This window comes from Notamacropus eugenii, chromosome 3, assembly GCF_028372415.1.
Source record: "Notamacropus eugenii isolate mMacEug1 chromosome 3, mMacEug1.pri_v2, whole genome shotgun sequence".
Taxonomy (NCBI): domain Eukaryota; kingdom Metazoa; phylum Chordata; class Mammalia; order Diprotodontia; family Macropodidae; genus Notamacropus; species Notamacropus eugenii.
In genome coordinates, this window is record NC_092874.1 from 201,966,971 (window position 1) to 201,990,217 (window position 23,247).

General features: G+C 38.3%; 1 pseudogene; it reads left to right on the plus strand.

Annotated features, from left to right (window-relative positions):
• The first annotated feature begins 17,721 nt into the window (after positions 1-17,721).
• On the plus strand, positions 17,722-20,954 carry LOC140531950 (E3 SUMO-protein ligase KIAA1586-like; annotated as a pseudogene).
• Positions 20,955-23,247: the final 2,293 nt, after the last annotated feature.

The following is a 23,247-nucleotide window of genomic DNA, read 5'->3' on the forward strand; positions in this document are numbered from 1 at the left end:
ATCCTCTTTGAGAACAAGGACAAATCACAACCATAATTTGCCGATGTGTACTTATCATCCTTTTGTATTTTTAGTATTTCTTTTGTAGTGGAGGAAATAAATGACTGCCCTATGCCTCATTACCTTATGCAATGAAGTGTTAATCGTTTTTAGGGAGATTCTAGCTTCAAGTCAAACGTAATCTTTACAAGATTGTCCCCCAGTGCTCTGAAGTTGGGATATAATAGGCCAGAAATTGCAAGAACAGTCTGACTCTTTTCTCTTTCAGAGGTCAAGTTCCATCAGGACAGAACCCAGGTCTCTCTGGTTCACCGTATCTTAGTCCTCAACTCTGGCTCTGTTATTATTCTTGTCAATAATATGTATAGTAGTTGGAAAGTTGTCTTAGGCAGTGTGAAGACCTGGATTCACATTCAGATTCTGACACTTTTGAAACAAGTCATTTAACCTTTCAGGGTCCTAAGAAACTCTCTGGAACTATAAACTGCAGGACAGATGTTGATTTGCATCTGCAGGGAAAAAACTTGGGGTAATTCCCTACCTCAATGAAATCTCAGATTCAGACCAAAAATATTTTTATCATCTACAAAAAGCAGGTATCTTATCCATCCCTGCAACAGTCTACAGAACTTGCATATAGAAGACTAATAGCCAGATATCTGTTCATCCAAGGACCATTTCTCTCTGTACTCCTTCCAAAAGAAGATGAAAACAAGATGATACAAGATAAACAAAAGAATGTCATTTTTCAAACCTATAGTGCAGTGGAGGGACTTGCTAGAGCTGCTCTCCTTAATGGAAATAAACCACGTGACTCCGATAAAGGAGCGAATTCAATGTATTAAGTGAGAAGCACCCAAATAAAGCCTTTATCACCTTGAGAACCAGGGCAATGTCACGTACATTAACCAGACATCTTTCCAAATGGGATCTATCCTCCTTTAACCTCAATTCAGAAGGCAGAACATCTAGACACTCATCTTATCAGTAGGATTTCAGCATCCCAACAATTGATTACTGCAATGCATTGTTCTAAAAAAAGCACATGCACTATTACAGTGAGCTAAGACTTGCCATAGAACTAAACAGTGATGATGATGGCATATTACTCCGCAGAGAAATATCCTCTGAGAACACACAGGAACCCCATAGCTCCGCCACAAACACTGATATTAACCACTGTAACAACAACAACAACATTAACACTAATTCACATTTGATGTCAATTACCCTGTGAGGTAGGTAGGGTAAAATTTTTAAATAATGTTTTCCCCAGTTATGCGTAAAAACAATTTTTAACATTTTAACATAATTTTTGAATTCAAAATTCTCTCCCTTCTCTCTCCCCTCCCTGTAATAGTAAGCAACTGTTACTGTTTATACGTGTACAATCACATAAAATGTATTGCCATGGTAGTCATATTGTAGAATAAATAAGAAAATAAATAAAATAAAAAAGGAAAGAAAGTGAAAAATAGTAGCTTTGGTCTGCATTCGGACTCCATCAGTTCTTTCTCTCTAGACAGATAGCGTTTTTCACCAAAAGTCTTTTGGGATTGTCTTTGTGAGAACAGCTAAGTCATTCATGATTATTTATCATACAGTATTGCTAGTACTGTGCACGATGCTCTGCTTGCTTCACTTTCTATCAGTTCATGTAAGTCTTTCCAGGTTTTTCTGAAAGCATCCTGATCATCACTTCTTATAACACAATAGTATTTCCATTATAATCAAATACCACCACTTGTTCAGTCATTCCCCAATCGATGGGCATCGCCTCAATTTCCAATTCTTTGCCACCACAAAAAGAACTTCTAGAAAAATCTTTGTACAAATAGGTCTCAACCTTTTTTTTAGTTCTCTTTGTGACAGATCCAGTAGTGGTATTGCTGGATCAAAGGGTATGCAGGTTTATAGCTTTTGGGCATAGTTCCAAATTGTTCTCCAGAATGGTTGGATCAGTTCACAACTTCATTAACAGTGCATAGTGTCCCAATTTCCCTATATCTCATCCAACATTTATAATTTTCCTTTTCTGTCATATTAGCTAATCTAATAGGTATGAGGCAGTGCCTCATCGTTGTTTTAATTTACATTACTCAAATCAATAGTAATTTAGAGCATTTTTTTATATGACTATAGATACCTTTGATTTCTTTCTCTAAAAACTGTCTGTTCATTTCCTTTAACCACTTATTAATTGGGGAATGACTTGTATCCTTATAAATTTGATTCAGTTCTTTAAATATTTGAGAAATGAGGGCTTTATCAGAGATACTTATATAAAAAAATTTCCTCAGTTTTCTGTTTTCCTTCTAATTTTGGTTCCATTGGTTTTATTTCTGCAAAAACCTTTTTAATTTAATATAATTTTACATTTTACAATGCTCTCTATCTCCTGTTTGGTCCTATATTCTTCCCCGATCTATAGATCTGACAGGTAAATTATTCTACTCTGCCCTAATTTGCTTATGGTGTCACCTTTTATGTCTAAATCATGTACCCATTTTGACCTTCTCCTCGTACACATTGTGAGGTGTTGATCTATACCTAACTTTTGTCAAACTGTTTTCCTAGCAGTTTTTTTCAAATAGTGAATTTTTTTCCCAAAAGCTCAGATCTTTGAATTTATCAAATACTAAATTACTGTGGTCATACATTACAATGTATTGTGTACCTAATCTATTCCACTGATTAGCCAGAGCCAGATTATTTTGATGATGGCCACTTCATAATACAATTTGAGATCTGATATGGCTAGGCCACCTTCCTTCACATTTTTTTTCATGGATTCCCCTGATATTCTTGATGTTTTGTTCTAGTTCCATAAAATAATTTTTGGTAGTTTGATTGCTATGGCACTGAATAAGTAGGTTAATTTGGATAAATTTGGTAAATTAATTTGGATAAAAATTTTCATTATATTGGCTCAGCCTACCAACAAGCAATCAATACTTTTCTACTTCTTTAGATCTGACTTTTTTTCTGTGAAGATTGTTTTGCAACTGTATTCATATAGTTCCTGGGTTTGTCTTGGCAGATAGAAGCCCAAGTATTTTCTATTGTCTATAGTTGTTTTAAATGGGATTTCTCTTTCTAGCTCTTGCTGCTGGACTTTGCTGGTGATATATAGAAATGCTGATGATTGATGTTGGTCTATTTTATATGCTGCAACTTTACTAAAGTTGTTTATTATTTCAACTAGTTTTTATTTGATTCTCTAGGATTCCCTAAGTATACCATCATAACATCAGGGCAAATATTTTTATCCCTATTTTATAGATGAGGACACCGAGATCCAAGTAAAAGTATATACATCAGAATTTAAATCCAGGTCTCTCCTGACTCCAAGTCTAGTGTTCTTGAAACAAGAGGATTTTCAATAGGTGAGGCCAGTATGAAACCAGGTAAACATTTTTATACATATGCATATACCTGTCATACAACCAAGAGGTTCCTTTCACAACAGTAAATGCATTCAAGGCATTACTAGTAGATGTTCAACAGCCTCTTTCCAGTATGCAAGACACACGTTTTGGTTTAATCTGCATTTCTAAACTTTCTCCTTTACTTCCTTAATCAACAAAACAATGTCAGGTTCTGATTTCTGAGGTATAAATGCTCACTGAGCATGGCTTTCTATATTAGCCTCAGTATTCTTAGGTGTTCAACCAAGCTCATCTGAGCAGTTAGAGCTGGGCAGGCATATAAAGCAGAGACCTGGAACTGCAAATCTCTCATTTTAAAGGTAAGGAAATGTTGGCCTAGAATTATGAAATGGTTTGCTTAGCGTCATAGCAAATTGAAGAGCATGGTTTCAAACCCAAGTCTTCTGATTCTACATCCACTGATGGAAAGCAAGCCATCCTCTTACTAAAAATAATGAACAAAGTGAACCATGCATTGCTGTTAAGAGTTCAGTCCCCAAAGGCTTTGCATCCAAAAGCCTGGTAAATATGTGCAAGGGCAGGCAGGTGACTGCCTGGAATTTGCTTTTCCCTGTGCTAATGGGCAAAGGAGCTGCATGCTGTTGACTTTGTAAAATAAAATACAGCAGGAGTGTGCCAGTGTCTGAGGCTTGATCGGCCTTTCTCTCAGGCAGTGTGATGCATATCAAAGCGTTGCTATTTCCTTCCCCACGAGCCTCACTGACTGCTACGTGGGGCAACTTTTTACATGAAAAACGACAACTCAGTATTACTTTAGCTTCCTCATTGCCACGCAGAAAAGATGCCTCCAGGCCTGTTTTCCCCTTGTTTTCTGAAGAAACAAAGAGGCGCCACCCCACCCCCCTTCTTCATTTGTCTCTTCCATCTATTGTATGGGCCCTGCATATTTGGAGGCAGGGGAATCTAATAATGCTAACTGGCATTATAGAGCACTTTACCTAATTTGCTCCTAATGACAACATTCTGAGGTAGGTTGTATAGATATAATTAGCCCCATTTTACAGATGAGAAATGAGATTTGTTGGAAGTACATTGTTCATTCCAAAGGCCTATGTCCTCTGTCTGGTAGAAAGGGCAATGACCTAAAATTGTCAGAGCTAAAATGGATCTGAAAAGTCATTTATTCACAGGACCCTGGGAATTAGAGGAAAGGGGGACTTGAGACTTGACCTAATGTGATATTGTCTTCATGAATTCAAATCCAGCCTCAGACACTTACTAGCTGTGTGACCCTGGACAAATAAACCACTTAACTCTGTTTGCCTCAATTCCTCCTCTATAAAACGAGCTGGAGAAGGAAATGGGAAAACCATTCCAGTATATTTGCCAAGAAAACCCCAAAAGGGGTCACAAAGAGTCAAGCATGATTGTAAAGTGACTGAACAACAAAAGTGACCTCCTTATTAGACAAATATAGAACCTGAAGCCCATAGAGAAAAAGTGACTAGCTCAACGTCCCTCACTGAGGTGATGCTAATGGCAGGACCAGGTCTCAGGTCTCCTAGCTCTCCAGCATTCCTTCCACTACCCCAAGCCCATTCTGGTCCTTCCTTTGATTTGTTTGGGGAACTTTTGAGCCATGGCTGCCTTCTGTTTGGCTGTGGGGGCGAGGAACTTGGGACAGAGTGAAAGGCCCATCAAAGCAAGGCTGTATCTCTCTCTTTCTCTCTCTTTTTTTCCTTTTTGGTGGTAGTTGAGGGAGGGGGACTTTGACAAATATATCTTATTGATGCTCTTCTTTTTTTACATTACTATTACTTTGTGCTAACTCAATAAAGTCCTCCCTTGTTACCTGTAAGGAGATTTGAGTGAAACAAATCAATATATTGTCCATGTCTGAAAATGTGTGTCTCATTTGACACAGATACTCTGCCACTTCTTTCCTTCAAGGTAGAAGGTACCCTACACCATCCATCAAATCACTGCATTGATTAGAGTTCTGAAGCCACTTCCTATTATGGTATAAAGTGACCCCCAGGGTGGGAATGGAGGTAGAACATGAAGCTGCTCTATCTAATTCAAGCTAGATATTTTTTAGTCCTAATTTCCTGACTTCAATCAACTATCAGAACCTCATCAGGTAACAGGATGAGTTGAGTTCTTTTAAGTAACATAGACCTTGAACCACCAAGCCTTGACTGGCCACAAAGGCATGAAAGCATTCATTTATTAAATCCTAGCTATATACAAGACACTGTACTATGCTCTGGGTATACAAAAATGAGGCAGTGTCTAACTTCAAGGAGCTTTTATTCTGCTGGCACAATGTCTCAGCTGGATATGACCATTCTGCATCTAGGGACAGCTAGGTGGCACTGAAGTGAATAGGGTGCTGACCTGGAAGAAGGAAGACCTAAGTTCAAATCCAGCCTCAGACACTTACCAAATATGTGCCCCTGGGCAAGTCACTATTTGCCTCAGTTTCTTGTTCTGTAAAATGAGTTGGAAAAAAAAAATGACAAATCACTACAGTATCTTTACCTAGAAAACCCCCAATGGGGTCATGAAGAGTTAGTTGCAACTAATCAACAAAAGCATTCAGCTTCTCAGAAGGATTCCTGTCCAAACTGTCCTCCAAAATATGTGTTCATCTAGACTTCATGTCCTTAGCTCCAACCCTTCCCCCTCTCCACTTATGTTTGATTCCTATTTCCTAAGAATGACTAGAGGATCCCTCCTGGTCTTTGTTCTATCTTGGAGTCTTTGTTCTAGATCTGTACCTGGTCTTTTAGATGCCTTCCTAAAGATTAGAGGGCTAGCTTCTCTTCATACTCCTTTACTCATGACCAGGTCCAGTTCATGACCATCTTTCCCATTAGTCTCCCTCTACCTCTATCTAATTAACCCTTCAAACTCCTTTGGGCTCAAATAAGCACTCACTCTAAGCATAGTACTATTCAACCTTGATATCCCTATATATGTAGAGGAACTCTCAAGGAATTATAATCCAGGTAGAGAGAGAAAATATATACCTTTTGCTTCTGTATGTGATACCTTATGTAGCAGGGATTTACTTATTTTTTTCTCTCCCTCCCTTTACTTTCTCAGCCTGTATTAACTCTGAAGGTAGCTTGGATCCTCCTACCCTAAGGACAGTAGATCAGGATAATGTGAATAACTCTATACAGTAAGTTCTTGAGAAATTCTGGACCTGGAGAGATGATTTGGAAGGATTCACTTTTTAGATCCATATGATGCTGCTGAGGATTAGAAAGATACCATTTGAGTCCTGGGGAAAAGAGCATCTCTGACTATTGATTCACCCTGACCCAAATCAGTGTCGGTAACAGAAACCCATACAAAGGTGATAAAGGGATGAAGACTGATGATCCCAATTGCTGCAGAAACTTCTAGGAGTCCAGACATTGTTGGGAACCACTGAGCAAGAGAGAGAGAGGGTTCAGAGGAAGATATCTGGTCTGGAACTGCTGAATTTGAATTCTGTCTAAGGAGACTTTATTTCTTTTTATGACAAGGAAATTTAGAGTTATTTCTTTCTGCATTAGAAAGATTGGGTCTGTAGCATCAAGGAGTCTTCTCTAGGGGAAAAACAACGGAAGGCCAAGGCAAAAGAGCGTGTGTGTGTGTGTGTGTGTGTGTGTGTGTGTGTGTGTGTGTGTGTGTGTTGGGTAGGGAGAAGAGGCTAATAATGCCACATGTTTGTAGACACACAGGAATTAAGGCAAAGAACTAAGAGAAGAAAGCTGGAGATGTCCCAAAGGAACTGACTTTACATGATAATTCTAGGGAGAGCTACCAGAGTGATGCCTGCACTTTGCAGAGGACTCTGGACCACATGCTGAGCAGTTATGAGAATTAACACCTACCTAGGATATAATTATAAGGAACAAAGTTCTCTGGGGGAAAATTGTTTATTATTGGGTGTCAATATTTTTCCATGAGCACTGAGATACTGAGATAAATTTGCTTTGTTTTCTCAGACCTGTAAATCAGCTCAGGTTCTTCCTTGAGCTTTGCGCTTCTCGGCAGAGTTATAACAAGAGAGGAACAACTGGAACTTTGTCCCAGGGCCCTGAAATTTAAATGTTAGTGACAGCATCTTTACTCCTTTAGTAGGTAGAAACAACTTGTTAAGATTTAGTATAAGAGGAACAGTATCTGCCATGCAGGTTAGGCTAGTTTTTCCATAAAAGACTTTGAAACTATCCTCCGTACTTAATTGACTCAGGGGAATAAGTTTCATCTAGCTTCCTGATGTCCAAGAGCCAGACCACACAAAAGCAAGTGTGGTTCTTCCTCAAGCTCGACTGGCAATAGCAGCAGAAACATCATCAAAGAAGGAAATCTTTACTCATTGACTCCAGGATGTATCCTTGCTGATATCCTTTCCTTTCTATATCTAAGTAAACCTTCTTTTGTTAACTGTTAGAAGTTCTAGAATAGCTATTCCGAAATTATTGGTCTCAGGATCATTTTAATCTCTTAAAATTATTGAAAGTCCCCAAAGGCCTTTTCTTTATGGGTGTTTTTGTTTGTTGATATTTATCATACTAGAAATTTGAATGTCTTAGTATTTTTATAAAAATAATTTTGACAATGTAGACACCATGGAAAGGTCTTGGGTACCCTCAGGAATCCCCATACAATGCTTTGAGAAGTGATGGCCTACAGAGGCTCCCAAAGTAGGTGATGCCACCCCCTGGGGGGGCACGGAATGAGCCAGGGGTGTGGTAGCCTCAGGTACAATTGTGGGGCATCAAATAAAAATAAGGGGGTGGTGGAAGCATAAGGAAAGAAGAGAAGAGAATTTTGAAAAAATCTATTTGTACCTTTTTTGTTTATTGTGTAACAGAGTTAACGTCATAGTGATTACATTATTTTCCAAATAAACACACAAAATGTAAGTTATAACCACTCAGTGGCCAAGTACACTGACAGGCCTTAACAGGCAAGTATTAGCAGGCAAGTGAGTCTCAGATTGTCAGGAAGTCCAGCACTCATCAGGAGGAATATGTTCATGTAATTACTTGTTTACTATACCATACTAGACAGTTCATAATAAATATTGTGTCAGCAAAACTTTAATGCAGGAAAAAAGCACAAATTTACAATAGATTATTAAATTTAGGATATATTTTTTTAAAAAATATTTTATATTTTTTGAAATGATATAAATTTCAAAAAAAAACTATTAAAGGTTTAAAGATTTCCAGGGAGGACTAAGTAATTCTTTTTTAAAGGTGGCAGTAAGTCAAATAAGTTTGGAAACCTCTGGTCTAGAGATTCATTCTAACTCCCAGCTTGAAGCTCAGGGACTGGATCTGCAGCACCTAGTTGGTGTCAAAAGTATAAAGATCCATTTTAGACTTTGCCCTGTTCAGACTTTGAGGAGCCATATCTGTATACTTCAAGGTCTAGAATTTAATGAGCCCTAGGAGAGGCAATGATCTTGATTCCTGGGTGACCTAGCATCTGTATTTCTCCCACCCTTTACCTCCATCACTATCTATTTGGGCAAGTGGGAGAAACTTAGAGGCAAAAACTAGGAAAATTTCAACACCAGATCTACTTAGAGGTCATTGGGGAAATGACTGTTGCCTGTATTATGATCTGTCCTGCAGAGATGCACATTTAGAAATAACATTGGATAGTCTTTATAAACTAGGATGAGGTCTCTGTTCTCCCCTTCTAGAAAGGGTTTGAAAAGAAAAGACTAAATCTGAAAAGTTTCAGTAGCTGGGATGACCATACCCATTATCCCAAAGTTTGGTTCCAGGGGATGTGCTCTTCTGCTTGGGAAACGGGAGGTCATAGAGCCTAGACTTTGGGAGGAGGCTTCTGCTGGTCCTGTGTTTGGAGTTGGTGGCTGCCTTTTTTTTTTCTTAGAAGACCTGACATAACAGTTTCTTAGCCCAGGAGTCCATCTGAACCAGAAGCTGGATACTGTCCCATCTGGGCTGTCAGATCTTGTTCTCCTGTAGAACTACTGCCTCTAGGTTCTGAAGGGGAGTGACTGTCTTATCTAAACTTTGTATTTCCTTCAGTGCTTAGTACAGCGTTTTGTATACCATAGGAGACTAATACATGTTTGTTGCCATTTTTTCAGCTTTTCTGTTCTTTCTTGATCCATTTTTTTCCTTCTGTCTTTTCATAGAATTTAATTGTTAAAAAGAACTTCATCTATTTGAACTTATGCAAAGAGGAAATCATGTATGGATCACTTTTCCCTTCTCTGTCAATCTTTCCATCTTTCCCTTTTCCTGCCCCTTATTTTTCTGCCTTTATTCTAGAACTCTTGTGGATCCAATTAGAAGGCATCCATGACCCAGGAAAGGCTACCAAAAGGGAGTCTGTGCTCCATGACTTCTCCAAAATTGCAAGAATATTGTTGTATCCCTTCCAGCCTCCTGCCAGCATCTATGACATGGCAAATGAAATTACCAGCTTCACACTATGGGGCTATTTAAATCCGCCTTCTACGTCTGATGAATTTAAAAATATGCTAAGAGTCGACATTTTAAACACAGCGAAACACAAACAAGCAGATGAGGCTCCATTTCCCTCCTATTCCCTTCCCACTCCCCAGAGAGAGAAAGTAATTTTTCATTCATGAAGCTCATCTCCCTCCTCCCCTATGTGAGAGAAGAGAAGAGAGAGAGAGAGAGAGAGAGAGAGAGAGAGAGAGAGAGAGAGAGGGAGAGAGCCTCTGTTGGTGGATGGAATGCTGACCTGACATGAAGAAGACATTAAAACACTTGGCTTCTGAGAAGGATCAAGTGGAATCATGTATGTAAATTGTTTTGTAATTTTTAAGTCTTGTGTCACTCTAAATTATGACAGAGTAATTATACTAAATTTTTATTTCATCAAGACCTGAACTGTGTAATGACTTTAAAAGAGAGTGGTGATCTATTTTCATCATCAGAGTTGAAACTATTCATTAATTCCTCAATGGCTAGGAAACAACTACCCTTTTTGTCTCCCTTCAACTTCTGGCATTCACCATACTTGACTCCCTCCTTGCCCCTATTTCCTCTCCATGCCACCAGACATCTTTTTTCAGTATTAGTTGTACCTTCCCAATACTTCCCAACACACACACACACACACAACCCCATATATGTGCACACTGATCTCAGAAAAGGACTCAGAATACTCTTTGGTCCCCATTGCCCCTTCCAGACTCCCTCTACTTCCATCAATCTACAATCTCTTCTCCTTTAAGGTTTACTATATCCCAATGTATCACTTGATCCAGATCCTGGTGGATGTCATCTACTGACCCTCCTTTCAAATAACTTTAATGGCTATATAACAGTCTACCTCTCCACCCTAACTCCTGCCCATTCATTTCACATGAATAGTGATGTTTCCTCAAATGCCACCCACTTCCTCATTCGAATCCCATGAACTTCTCCTTCAACTAAACACAGGGATGATACCAGCCATCACCCAAATCTTCCAGTGCCATGATCAAGAATTCTGAAATTCTTATATCTGTTCATAATCTTACCATTCAATCTCTTCCTGTGCCTTAATTCTCCTAAACATATTCTACAGCCTTACCATGACCTCCAATGTCTCCATCCCTCAGTACTTTTCCAGGTCATCACTCCTGTCTATCCTCTGTCTACATTCTCCTCCCTTCATAATCTTGACCCCATTAGTAAACCACTTAAATGCTACATGATTGCTCTTGTTCTCTTCTCCTATCATGGCCCATGCCGTGCCAAACTCCAACCCTGGATAATTCTCACCATTCATCTCCTCTACTCTAACTATTGAATTTCCCAGTGGAACTGGGAGGAAATCACACAATCTTGCTAACTGGGTCCACTATACATTTTTTAATGTTTCTTTTAAACATTTAACATTTTTAATGTTATTTAATCTTACCTGGGCCCTCACTGAAACAAGGCAATCCTTTTATTCGAATTTTCTACTCCACTTACAACAGCAAGCGTCAAAATTCTTGCCTCAAGCCTTTCATTCTCCACCCTTCTCCTGAAGACCTTACTTCATTATTTATTAAGAAAAGCAAGGCCATTTGTTGTGAGGTCACTCTTATCTTTTTTTCCTCATCTCATAAACCCTTGACATTAACCCTCACTATCCTCCTTTACTTCAGTTTTCAATAAAAAAGACTCATGCCCAAGGCAAATCCATCTGCTTGTGCCCTAGATCCCTTCCTCCAGTGTTGTCTCCAGTTGATTCCCACCCCACCACCACTATCATCCACTTTCTCTCTAATTTTTAATTTCTCCATATCTACTGCTTCCTTTCCTCCTACCTGCTGACATGTCTAAGTATTCTACCATCTCAGCTACCATACTATATCTCTCCTCCCTTTCTCAATCAAATTCCTTTTAAAAAGCTATCTACTCTTTGTCTCTGCTCACTCACAATGAAATCTGGTTTCTGATCTCATTATTCAACTGAAACTGTGCTCCCCAAAGTTTTTGGGGAACTTTTAATCAGTGAGCTTGCCAAATGACCTCTTCTTAACCCTCTTCCTTCTTGACTTTTCTGCAGCATTAGACACTGCTGAACATTCTCTCCAATGGATACTCTTTCTCTCTGTCTCTCTGTCTCTCTCTCTGTCCATGTCTGTCTGTCTGTGTTTCTCTCTCTGTCCTTACGTCTCTCTCGCTATTTTAACACTGCTCTCTTTCATTTTTCCCACTATTTATGTGAACACTCTTGTCAGGGTATACTCTGAGGCTTTGTCCTGGGACCACTTGTCTTTTCTCTCTATGCACTCTCATCTGGCGAATTCATCATTAGTTCTCATGGGTTCAGTTATCACCTATGTGCAGATGGTTCCCAGAGATACATATGTACCTCTAATCTCTTTCTTCAGCTTCTATCACACACCACCAACTGCCTATTGAACATTTAGAACTAGATGTCCCTTAGGCATCTGACTCATTAGGTCTCAAACAGATCTCATTTTTCTTTCCGCCTAAACTTAACCTTTTTCAGAACTTCCTTATGTCTGTGGAAGATACCATGTCTTTCCAGTCAACCTGACTTTCAGCTTCAGCATCATCCTGCACTCATTCTCATCCATCCAACATATTCATTGGTTTGCCAAGTCTTGTTGTTTTTATTGCAACAATATCTGTCCCACACATCCCCTTATCTCTACTCACACAGTCACCGTCCTAGTTTAGATCTTTATTACCTCTTACATGGCCAATTGCAATAGCCTTCCAATCCATATCCCTTTCTTATGTCTCTCCCTAATTCACTTCACTCTCCACACAATTACTAAAGTGCTTTTCTTCAAGTACAGGTCTGATCATGTCATTCCCTACTCAATAAACTCCAATGGCTCCCTAGTGCCTCTAGGATCATTTATAACCTTGCCTGTTGGTGGCATTTAAAATTCTAGCTTCATTCTACCTTTCTTCTAGCTTTCACATGACTCCTCTCCATGTTCCCTAAAGTTCAGCCACAGTGGCATTCATGCTGTTCCTTCTCCTTTCCTGATGCCTCTTCGCTGACTGTGCCTGGATGTTTGTTTCCTCCTTGAATTCATGGTTCCCTTCAAACTCAGCTAAAGTACTACCTTCTGCATGACTTTCTTCTTTGTCCCATAGCTGCTAGTGGCTTTCCCTCCAAGATTACTTTGTATGCCTTTCACATATATTTCTATTTCTGTATGTTGTCTTTCCCCAGCTCCCATAAGATGTAAGCTCCTTGAGCTTAAGGACTGTTTTATTTTTGTCTTTGTATCCCCACCTGCAAGCACAGCACCTGGAACATAGTGGGCACTTACATGCTTATTGATTGATCGATTAATTGATAAGTTCACTTCCCTAGGAAGGTGGGTTTACTGAATTCCTCCACCTACCCACTCAAACCACCCAATGCCATATCAGTGGAACAATTGGATTATAAGTCTTTCCCTATGCTACTCTGACACAAGGCTGTCACTCTTTCTCAATTTCATTTCTATCACCAGGGCCAGATACCTAGACTAATTCCTACAATGAGTTACAGAATATTAGCCAAGTCCCCGGTGTCCCAGGACATAAGGATCAAGTTGTTTCATAAAAAAGCATTGCCTTAGTCTGTGGCTTTTGGCCCCAAGATTTATGTTCATTTCCCCATGCTAATTGACCCCATAAAGTTTTCTAACATTTATCTTACCTTTCTTGGTGGCATAGACAGATGAATGGAACCCTTTGGAAATTTAAAAGAATCATTCTTCTGGAAACACAGGAGAGACATTCTTCCCCAGGTTTGAGTTCAGGGTAGTGTCCGAGAATTTACATATAAAGGCAAGACACCAAATAACTACAAGGAAGATGTCAGTCTGACCTTGCTCTCAATGGCACAAGCCTTGGGAGAAACATGAAGATGAAGGGGGTAGAGAATAATGCCAAGACCTCAGAGATGATGACTCCTGGGAAGCAAATCTCTCATAAATTCACAAGCCCATTGTTGAATGAGTTATGGGCTCTGACCTTGACCATGAATAATTCTGGCTAGGTGATGCCCTACCATTTGGGCATGTGCCACTGAGTGCTATTTCTGCCATTTCAGTATTTCAAAAACTAACACAATGTCAGGGGTAGCTATGGGACAGTGGGAATAGCATTGGTTTTAGAATCAGGGGACCCAGTTGTTAGTACCATCATCTTTAATCAGCTATCTAATTTTGTCACAACCTCCTCGGACTTCAGTTTCTCACCTCTACATTAAGTGGGATAGACTTGATAGTCTGAGGCTCCTCCAGTTCTAAATCCATTTTGGCATGATCCACTGACCAAGTACTTGAGGTTTCCAGTTGCTATAATGCCACCTTACATCACTAAGTGGAACACCTCTAAGGACTGATAAAGTCTTATATGAAACCATTTTGGAAATGAAAAAAACCCCAGATTCTTTGGTTTCCTACTTTGCATGGGCAAAAAAGACAGAAAACTTTTCCAGATTGTGGGGTTTTTTTATTTGTTTTCTCTTGTTCTGTTTGCTCGCTTTCTTGGATCTGCTGCACTTAGACAACAACGAGACATTTCTCTTGTTATGTCTGTCAGTATTTTAGCATTATTGTCACAAAGCATTTATTCCCATCCATCACACCTTCAATGACAGACATATGGCAGGTCTGTCCTTGTGTAGCATCTACAGCTTTGCAGATTGCAGAGCTTGTTCTAGCTGTGATAACCAAGATAGAAAGGACATACTGAGTCATTGGGTCATATCTGCTGCTGCTGCAGTTTTATAGGCTTGTACACAGATGCCTTGGCCCAGAGTACCCTTGACAGGTCATCTTGCAACAAGAAAAACACAAACAAAATCATATGGACATCTAGAAAGCAGAATCAGGTTAGGTTTCATGAAAGTATTAGGATTTAATCCTACTCTTCTGTCTTATTGCATCAAAGAGATAAACCTTTGTTCCTGAAAGCTATGTCAATAGAGCACAGATTTTGTCAGCTTCTACCATGCCAGAATAGTTAACACTTCAGATTCAGTGGTAAATTGTATTTCCTATCTGAAAATCGCTCAATTAGGGATGAACTCTTTGGTGATGGCTACCTACAAAGCAAGGACAAATAAAACGTGCCCTTCAGTCATGTGTAACATCCTTCCACTTCTTTAGATACAGAGGCATGCATAGTGGCAGAAAAGGAGGCATTAAAAACAGTTCTTATACTATTTATAAACATTAATTTAACTCTTGGTCCTCTAAAGGTGAGTCTTTGTCCAAAAATCAAAGAGTTATTAATACTAGAGGAACCCAAAGCTGCAAAATGATAAATCAGCTGAACAAAGTTGGATATGGCTTCAAGTAATTAGATCATCCCCAGAACATTTATGCAGGTGTCCCCAAAGTCTTCATGTGACTCTGAAAGATTAAAATTGCGCTAAGACTTTTGAAGCATCCTATATAAGAGAAACATGGAGGTGGAAAACAAGCAGATGCAAAATGAAATGCATTTGGAGTGTAACCATATTCGTCCCTTCTCATCATTAATGACAATGGAAACACCAGATTTAGTCTTCCGCTTATTAGTACTTAATATGCTACATGAGGAAGAAGAAATGGAACTTTCATCTAGGAATATGCAGCAAGCAATTAGACCTGAACAAGAACCCAAAGATAAAATCAGAACACATTTATGAAGACATTCTGGTATTGATTTTCAAGATATCTCGAAGAGGGAAAGATCTCGAAAGAAGGGAATAAAATCATAGGCTTGAGAGAGTACCTATCCTGTAGCTGTTCATACTTCATTTTTCAGAGGACCTATCACATCATAGGTGATGCCTTGACTTGCTTACAAATTGGATTTAAATGAGGCTTTGTTGCTGTTCCATAGTAGACTTTTCACGACCCCAGTTGGTGTTTTCTTAGCAAAGATACTGAAGTGGTTTGCCATTTCCTTCTCCAATTCATTTTACAGATGAGGTAACTAAGGCAAACAAGGTTAAGTTACTGGTTCAGGGTTACACAGCTAGTAAGGTGGGATTTGAACTCATGAAGCTAAATCTTCATGATTCCAAGCCCAAGTGCTCTATTCTCTGAGCCAGCCACATGCCTTTAAGTGAGGCAGAGTTGTGCAGAGCCCCCAACCTCACTCTCTCCTCCTGAGTCTTTGAAGTCTAGTAGCAGAACAAGAGACAAGACAACTAACAATGACCCAGGATACAGTAGATAACCTTGGTGTCTTCAATGCCTGACCAAGTTCTAAGCTTTCCAAAACACCTGTTTCAACTGCCTTCATGACAGTTCAAATAAATTTTCTCATCCACCTATTCTGCCAGGAAAAGTTTTCACATTCTTGGGGTAGACATTCCACTAACTTACTGATAGGTATGAGGCTGGTTGGTTACCCTCAACCTGGTTTAGCCCATCTACCAAGAGTTTTACCAAGGAGTGGCCACTACATATATTCTAGTTTCTTGGTGCCACAGGTGAGAGTTGGGTCAAGGTGGATACCAAATATGAATGAGCAGTCCTAAAAAAGGGCTTGGCAAGCCCTCATACGAGAGGTACTAGTTTTCTCTGAACACATGTACAGCAATGGAATTATAGATCCATTAAAGTATCAATATATTATTTCAAAAAAAAAAGAAAGGTAACCAAGAAGACATGAGTAACTCCCAATTTTACTTTCTTCATCAATTTAAAATATTTATCAGAATTATCTACACATGGTATCAAAAGTGTCCTTAAAATAAATATAAAAAAGAATAAGTAAGCTTTTTGAGGTAGTTTTCTATAGCAAACTACTTTTTCACAATCACACAATTGACTACAAAGTATACAAAAATGCAAGATCCCACAAAGCATATTATTTGCTAATGATATTTAAAAGCATTTAACTCAGTAGGACAAAACAAAGTTTTAAAGAGTTATCCAATGAGGGATCTCCCACGTTAATTTTACATAATAGTCTTGAATAAATGTAGGTATAGAGATCATTTTGTTTTGTGATCTAATTATCATTTTCAAATGAAGCACAGAGCAGGGAGATGTTGCTCAATGATGTTTGTCACTGTCATGATAAGTGCCCTGAACAGAGTCCAAATGGAAAAGACACCTTATAGTGAATTCTTCCAGATGCTTCTGTGGATATTAGTGTAACTCCTTAATCCATAGTTATTCAAAAGAGATAGGCCTATGCAATAATTCCTACCCAGCACAGTTGGGTAGGATGCCCAATGAGATAGTTCATCATGTATTGATAGTGTTAGACGTATTGATAAATGCCATGTTAATCCTTGAATCTATGTTCCAGTAATGTTCTCCTTTTGTTTTAGGATTGTCCATTTCAAAGGTGAATCTAAGAAACCTAATTATGTCACATAACTCAACTTAGTCATAGAAGTAGGAAGTATCATATACTCACCTAGCTCATCTTCTCAGAAGCCATGTAGGATCTCTTTGACTTCCTTCCCCATACTATATTCAGGTGGTGTTGTTCATTGTCCTTTGTTTTCAAAGAGAACCAAGGGTTCTCTCTCATCACAGGGTTGATGATGCCTTAACTTTCTCTGAACTGGATTTATGTGACGTAGAATTGTACAAAGTCATCAGCCTCACTTTCTTTTTCCAAGTCATCAAAATCCCTGGTGAGATGAAAGTTAAGACTCAAGATTCAATGGATGACTTTGGCTTCTTCAGTGTCTAATCAAGCTCACAGCACCTGTTTCAGATATCTTCATGACTGTTGGAATACATTATTCTCATCCACCCATTCTGCTGGGAGGAAGTCTTCATGTGCTTGCTTAATTTACTGACAGGTTTGAGGCCTGTCAGTTACCTTCAACCTACATTAGCCCATCTGCCAAGATGGTTTACCAGGATGTGGCCACTGAGCATGCTACACCTTCTTGGAGGTGAGAGTTGGGTGAATCAGGTGGACACCAAAGGTGAGTGAACAGCCCTGAAAAAGTCTCAGAAAGTCCTTACACCAGAGGTGCTAATCACTCCATATACTCGTATGTGTGCAGGTATTGTCCCTATTAACCCCATACCATTCCTCTTTCCAATCACATTGAAGAGACAACCTCTCTTACCATGAGCATATCAAGTCTTAGAGTAATAGTGGTACCTTTTGTGATCAGACTCTGCATTCTAGTCTTCCCTTCATCTCTCAGTGGTTACTATTCTTCTATATTAACACATTTTTTCTTCTCCCTTTCTATTCCATCCCACTTACCAGTCAATGTTAGTCGTCAGTCCTTGGAATGCTGCAGCATCACAGCAAAAAAAGTTAGGGGGGAAATGGAAGCTTCCCTTTATCCATCAAGTATATTATCACACTTGGGTTCTCGGAGTTGAGTTAGTTCTAGCTCAAGTTGGCCTAATGTATTTACCAATTAAACTCCTTCACCACCATTTTGCACCTTTACTGTAAGTGGATAATGATCAGTGACTCAGAAAGGAATGAAAGGAAGAAAGTGGGCTGGATTACATTCAGGAATTTGTAAAGTGCTTTCAATGAGCCCAAAATGTCCACACTCATACACACTCAAACAATCCCCTCCACAATCTTTTAAAATCAATATTCCTCCAATGATGCTATGTGCCTATGAGTCATTGAATACTATAGTGGTTGAAGAATAAAAACTGGGCATGACCAAGGGACAATAAATAGAAATGAATAAATAGAGGATATAACTAAGGAGGACATAAACAGACTACATATTTCACCAAGAATCAAATGCAAATATGAAAAATGCCATCAAGGAAATGTATTAACAGAAAAAAATAGTTGGTTATGCGATGGACAGGTTAATGGAAGGACAGCTTGAGTCCTGTATTTATACCCATGAAATTAAAAACTCAAGAACAAGAACTCATGACACATGAAGTATGAGGATTTATGAAGTGTACTGACAAGAATCAGGCAGGTAGTGAAGAGAATACCAGTGTTGATAAGATCAAGAATCCACTGCAAATAGAACCATCCAGGGCACTGGAATTGAAAGCTGAGGACCAGCTCTGCTACTGATCAATTGAGTGACTTTAAATAAGTCACTTCACCTCTCTGGACCTTAATGTCCTCATCTGTAAAATGAAGAATCCAGGCTAGGTGATGCCTCCCAGTTCTAAACTCTTTAACCCCATTCATTTTAACCCTAGCGCCCCTACCAAGGTGCTACTATAGATTAGCCTACTCATTCTATTATGCCCTCCAGAATGCCTGCTCCATAATTAACAAGATTCCTTTAATTTAAAAAAAAATTGTGATAAACAAAAATCCATTTTTCTCTCTCCTATGTCCCCTTCCTCATCAAAAAAAAGAAAAGAAAAACAAAACCTTTGTAACAAATGTATGGGAACAAACAAAACAAATTTCAGCATTGGCCATGTCCAGCCAATTAGTCAATAAAGATTTATTAAATGTTTGCCTTATGACAGGCACTGTGATAATTGCTGCCCCAAAAGTACATGTGTCATTCTGTCAGAGAGTATGGAGCGTGCTTCTTTATTTGTCCTCTGATAATTATGGTTGATCATTGCATTGATCCAAATTATTAAGTCTTTCAAAGTTGTTTCTTTTCACAATGTGGTTACTACTGCAATGAATAAGTTGTTCTCCTGATTTGGCTCACTTTGCCATTCATCAGTTCATACAAATCTCACATTTCCCTGAATCCTCATGCCTTTCAGCATAATGCATGTCCAGATACCCAGTAGAGTAATGGAGTTGACTTGTACCAGTTCATAAAAGCAGATTATTAAATTTTCAGCAATTTTCTGAAATAGTTGTGAACATAGGCAGTGTGTACAGTTCAATCAGCTCCAACACTGGTAATATTATTTGTTACTTTAAAAGAACTGGTGACCACCACATTAAAGTATATTTTCAATACTTTAAATGATTATGACTTTAGTGCTAAAAATTCGGAAACAAACTTAATTGCTTTTTATTTTCATAGTGCTCCTATGATGCCTGGGAAGAAACTCTAGAGTAGTTATGAGCTTATTAGAAATTTTTCCTAAAATCATTATTTGGTATTGTTAAAACCATTGATTGCAATTATTATTTGATCATTCAATGTCTTAAGTAAAGCTAATCATTTCAAAATATTTCTGGATAAAATTTATTCCATTAACCACAAATCTAAAAAAAATCAAACTGAGCTAGAAACTATAGTTAATGTACTTGAAATTGAAGTGATTTAAAATGGTCAAGAACTGGGCAGCATGTAGTTTATGAGCCATTGCTGTACAGCATGCTTATACTGCATAGTATAGGCCTTTTTTCTCATTCTTATTCTGCTTTGGCAAAGAGATTAATTAACATTCATTTCTTGCAAGACTTTACTTTAATAACTGACATTCTTGAAGAATCTTCTTTATGTCCAACCATATTGTAGTCAAGATCAACTGGCATTCAGAAAGCACAAAAATTAATCAAAAAGAGCTTTGGCAAATTAAAAGATTGGTGCTGAAAAGTATGAGTCTCAAATTGAAAATTTTATTAAGTCAGATAAGTTTAAAGACATTCCGTTAAATAAAAATAATAAATTTAATAGTCTTCCTAGGAATATGTTACCAGAAAATATACTTCAACCTATGAACATATGTCTTTTATTGGACAGATTCAATGATGACAGCATTTCTTATTATTCTGATTTAATAGAACCATCTACTTAGTCTTCTAAAGAACTAACCACCACAGATCGTCTCATTTAAGTGAAATTTTAAAATATGAAATTTATTTGAATTGTTTTGGAGACTCTGTAGATAATAATGTAGAGTTCAACAACATTTCAAAGCCCTGTAGTTATGCAAAAAGTGAAAAAGATAGCACTCTTGAAGTCAATAGTGCTGAAGCTGCAAGAGGTTTCAATTTAGTGAATGTAATTTGTACAAGAATGAGAAATCGTATAATAGTGGATCACACATCAGATTTAATGGCAGATTTATTGGTAAAAGAGCAGATTGGACTGCAACTCCATTTGTCAAATCATGGTGTGGGTTAGGTATGGATATAAGAATTTGGCAAAAATCAGCAAAAGCATTCTGTGAAAATCAATTGGCTGTAAGGAATTTAGAATAAAGGATATTGTGTATTTTATTATATGTATTATGCAACTTACATAGGAGTAAAATTTATTACACACACACATATATGCATACCTTTTATTTTGGAGAGTCAGTTACTAAACATTCACAAGCACATCACTGTATGTATAACGATTTGTTGACTCATTCCTTAATTGCTGAGCAGTGCCTTGGTTTCTGATTCTTTGCCATTTCAAAAATAACTGCAGTAAGTATTTTTGAATATGAGGGTCCTTTTCTTCTTAGATCTCTTTGAGGTATTCTCCCCCTCCTCTTTACAAAGAAGACGGTAGTAAGAGAAGGCATACAATCAGCAACAGTGTTCTATGTTTAGTGAAATCTTTTTGAGAGCTGAAACCTTGATCTTTTTTTCTTTCCTTTTAAATCTCTTCATTCTCTGAGGTTAGATTCTCTGAGATTTGACTTGTGGTTAATCCCCTTTCTTTCCTCTCTTCCTCTCTCCCCTCTCGCTGTTCTTCCCTGTTTCCTTATTGAAGTAAATAAATATTATTTGCCAATTTTGATTCACTCTGGTATTCTTTCTAGATCTTTGTTGGAGGTACTTGTGAGGGAGAGCTGGACTGGACTGCTTCCTTGTCCTCTTCCATCTTTGTTGGTCTCTGTTCAAACTTTCATTTTAATTCTCTTTCCTTCTCACTCCTTTCATCTTCTGCTGGTATCAGGGGCATAAGACTGGGTAACTTTTAGGATGTTGGTGCCCTAGACAATACAATAGGAAAATTTGGAAGAGTGTTTCAAGGGGAAATAAAATGAGCTGTACATACTGACACACTAGGCATGCTGAGTTTGAGATTCCTATTGACATCTAGTTCAAGATGTCCAAAGGGCAATTGATAATGTTGATAATAAACTCTGACAGTCAGAATCAAATATTAAGTTCTGTGTTTGGCATAAAAAACTCTTCATAACCTTGCTTCTTCCTACCTAATCTTTCACTTCCTTCCACACACTTTAAAATCCAGCTACATTGGACTTTTTGAACATTTTTGTATGTGACATCACATCTCTGGGCATTTGTACTGGTCCCACATTTCTGGAATGCTCAGCCTTTCCTATTTTCCCTCAAGATTCAGCTCAAGTCCTACCTTCTTCTGAGAAGTCTGACTCAGTCTCCCTAGCTACTAATGGATTCCTCTCTAAAATTATCTCTCAAGACAATGCAAAGTGAAGTGAGCAGAACTAGGAGAACATTGTGCACAGCCACAGCAATATTATCCAATGAAGAATTGTAAATGACTTAGTTATTCTCAGCAATACAACCATCTAAGACAATCGGAAAGGACTCATGAAGCATTCCATCTGCCTCCAGAGAAAGAACTGATATGGCCTCATTAGAGACCAAAGCATGCTATTTTTCATTTCTTTCTCCTCTCTTTTTCTTTCCTTCTTTCTTTCCTTTTCTTTCTTTCTTTCTTTTTTCTTCTCTTTCTTTCTTTCCTACTTTCATTCCTTCCATCCTTCTTCCTTCCTTCTTCCTTTCCTTCCTTTCTTATCAAGTCTCCTTGTACAAAATGACTAATATGGGAATGTTTTACATGATTGCACATGTATAACCTGTATCACATTGCTTGCCATTTCTGGGAGGGGGGAGGAGAGAAAGAAATGGAGGGAAAGAATTTGAAACTCAAATCTTTAAAATGAGAGAAATAAAATATTATTTAAAAAGTAAATAAAATTATCTTCCATATATTCTGTATATATCTTGAACATACCTTTATATATTGTCTCCCCCATTAGAACATGAGCAGAGGGTAGGAACTGGTTTTTGCCCTTCTTTGCATCCCCCATTTTTAGCACAATGTCTGGCAATAAGTGTTTAATAAATGCTTGCTGAATATCAGATTAAGTATAATCCTATGAGCTGTCTCTTACTAAGGATAATTAAGAATTTATTATGTTCATGTTTTAAATGATTGGGAGGAACGAGTGAGATCGTACTCATACACTGTTCTGGTATCAACCCAAATTTTCTATCAGTTGTTCCTCCCAGAATGCCTGGCTCACTGGACATCCCTACCCTACTCCTTGTTTATTTCACCTTCTCTTACTCCCCACCCCCAAACCAACTACCTCCCATTCCATCTCCCAAGGCCTGCTGCTTATAAACATGTCAGGGATTCATTAAAGTAAGGCATGTGGAAAAGGATCTAATCAGTGATGATCAATAGAAAACATTAACTGAGCCAAATTAACTTCTCTCCCAATTGACAGTAGGGTCACCCCTCTCTTACTGCAGGCAATAAGCTTTCTTGATTCTCTTTCTTTTCAGTTATTAAA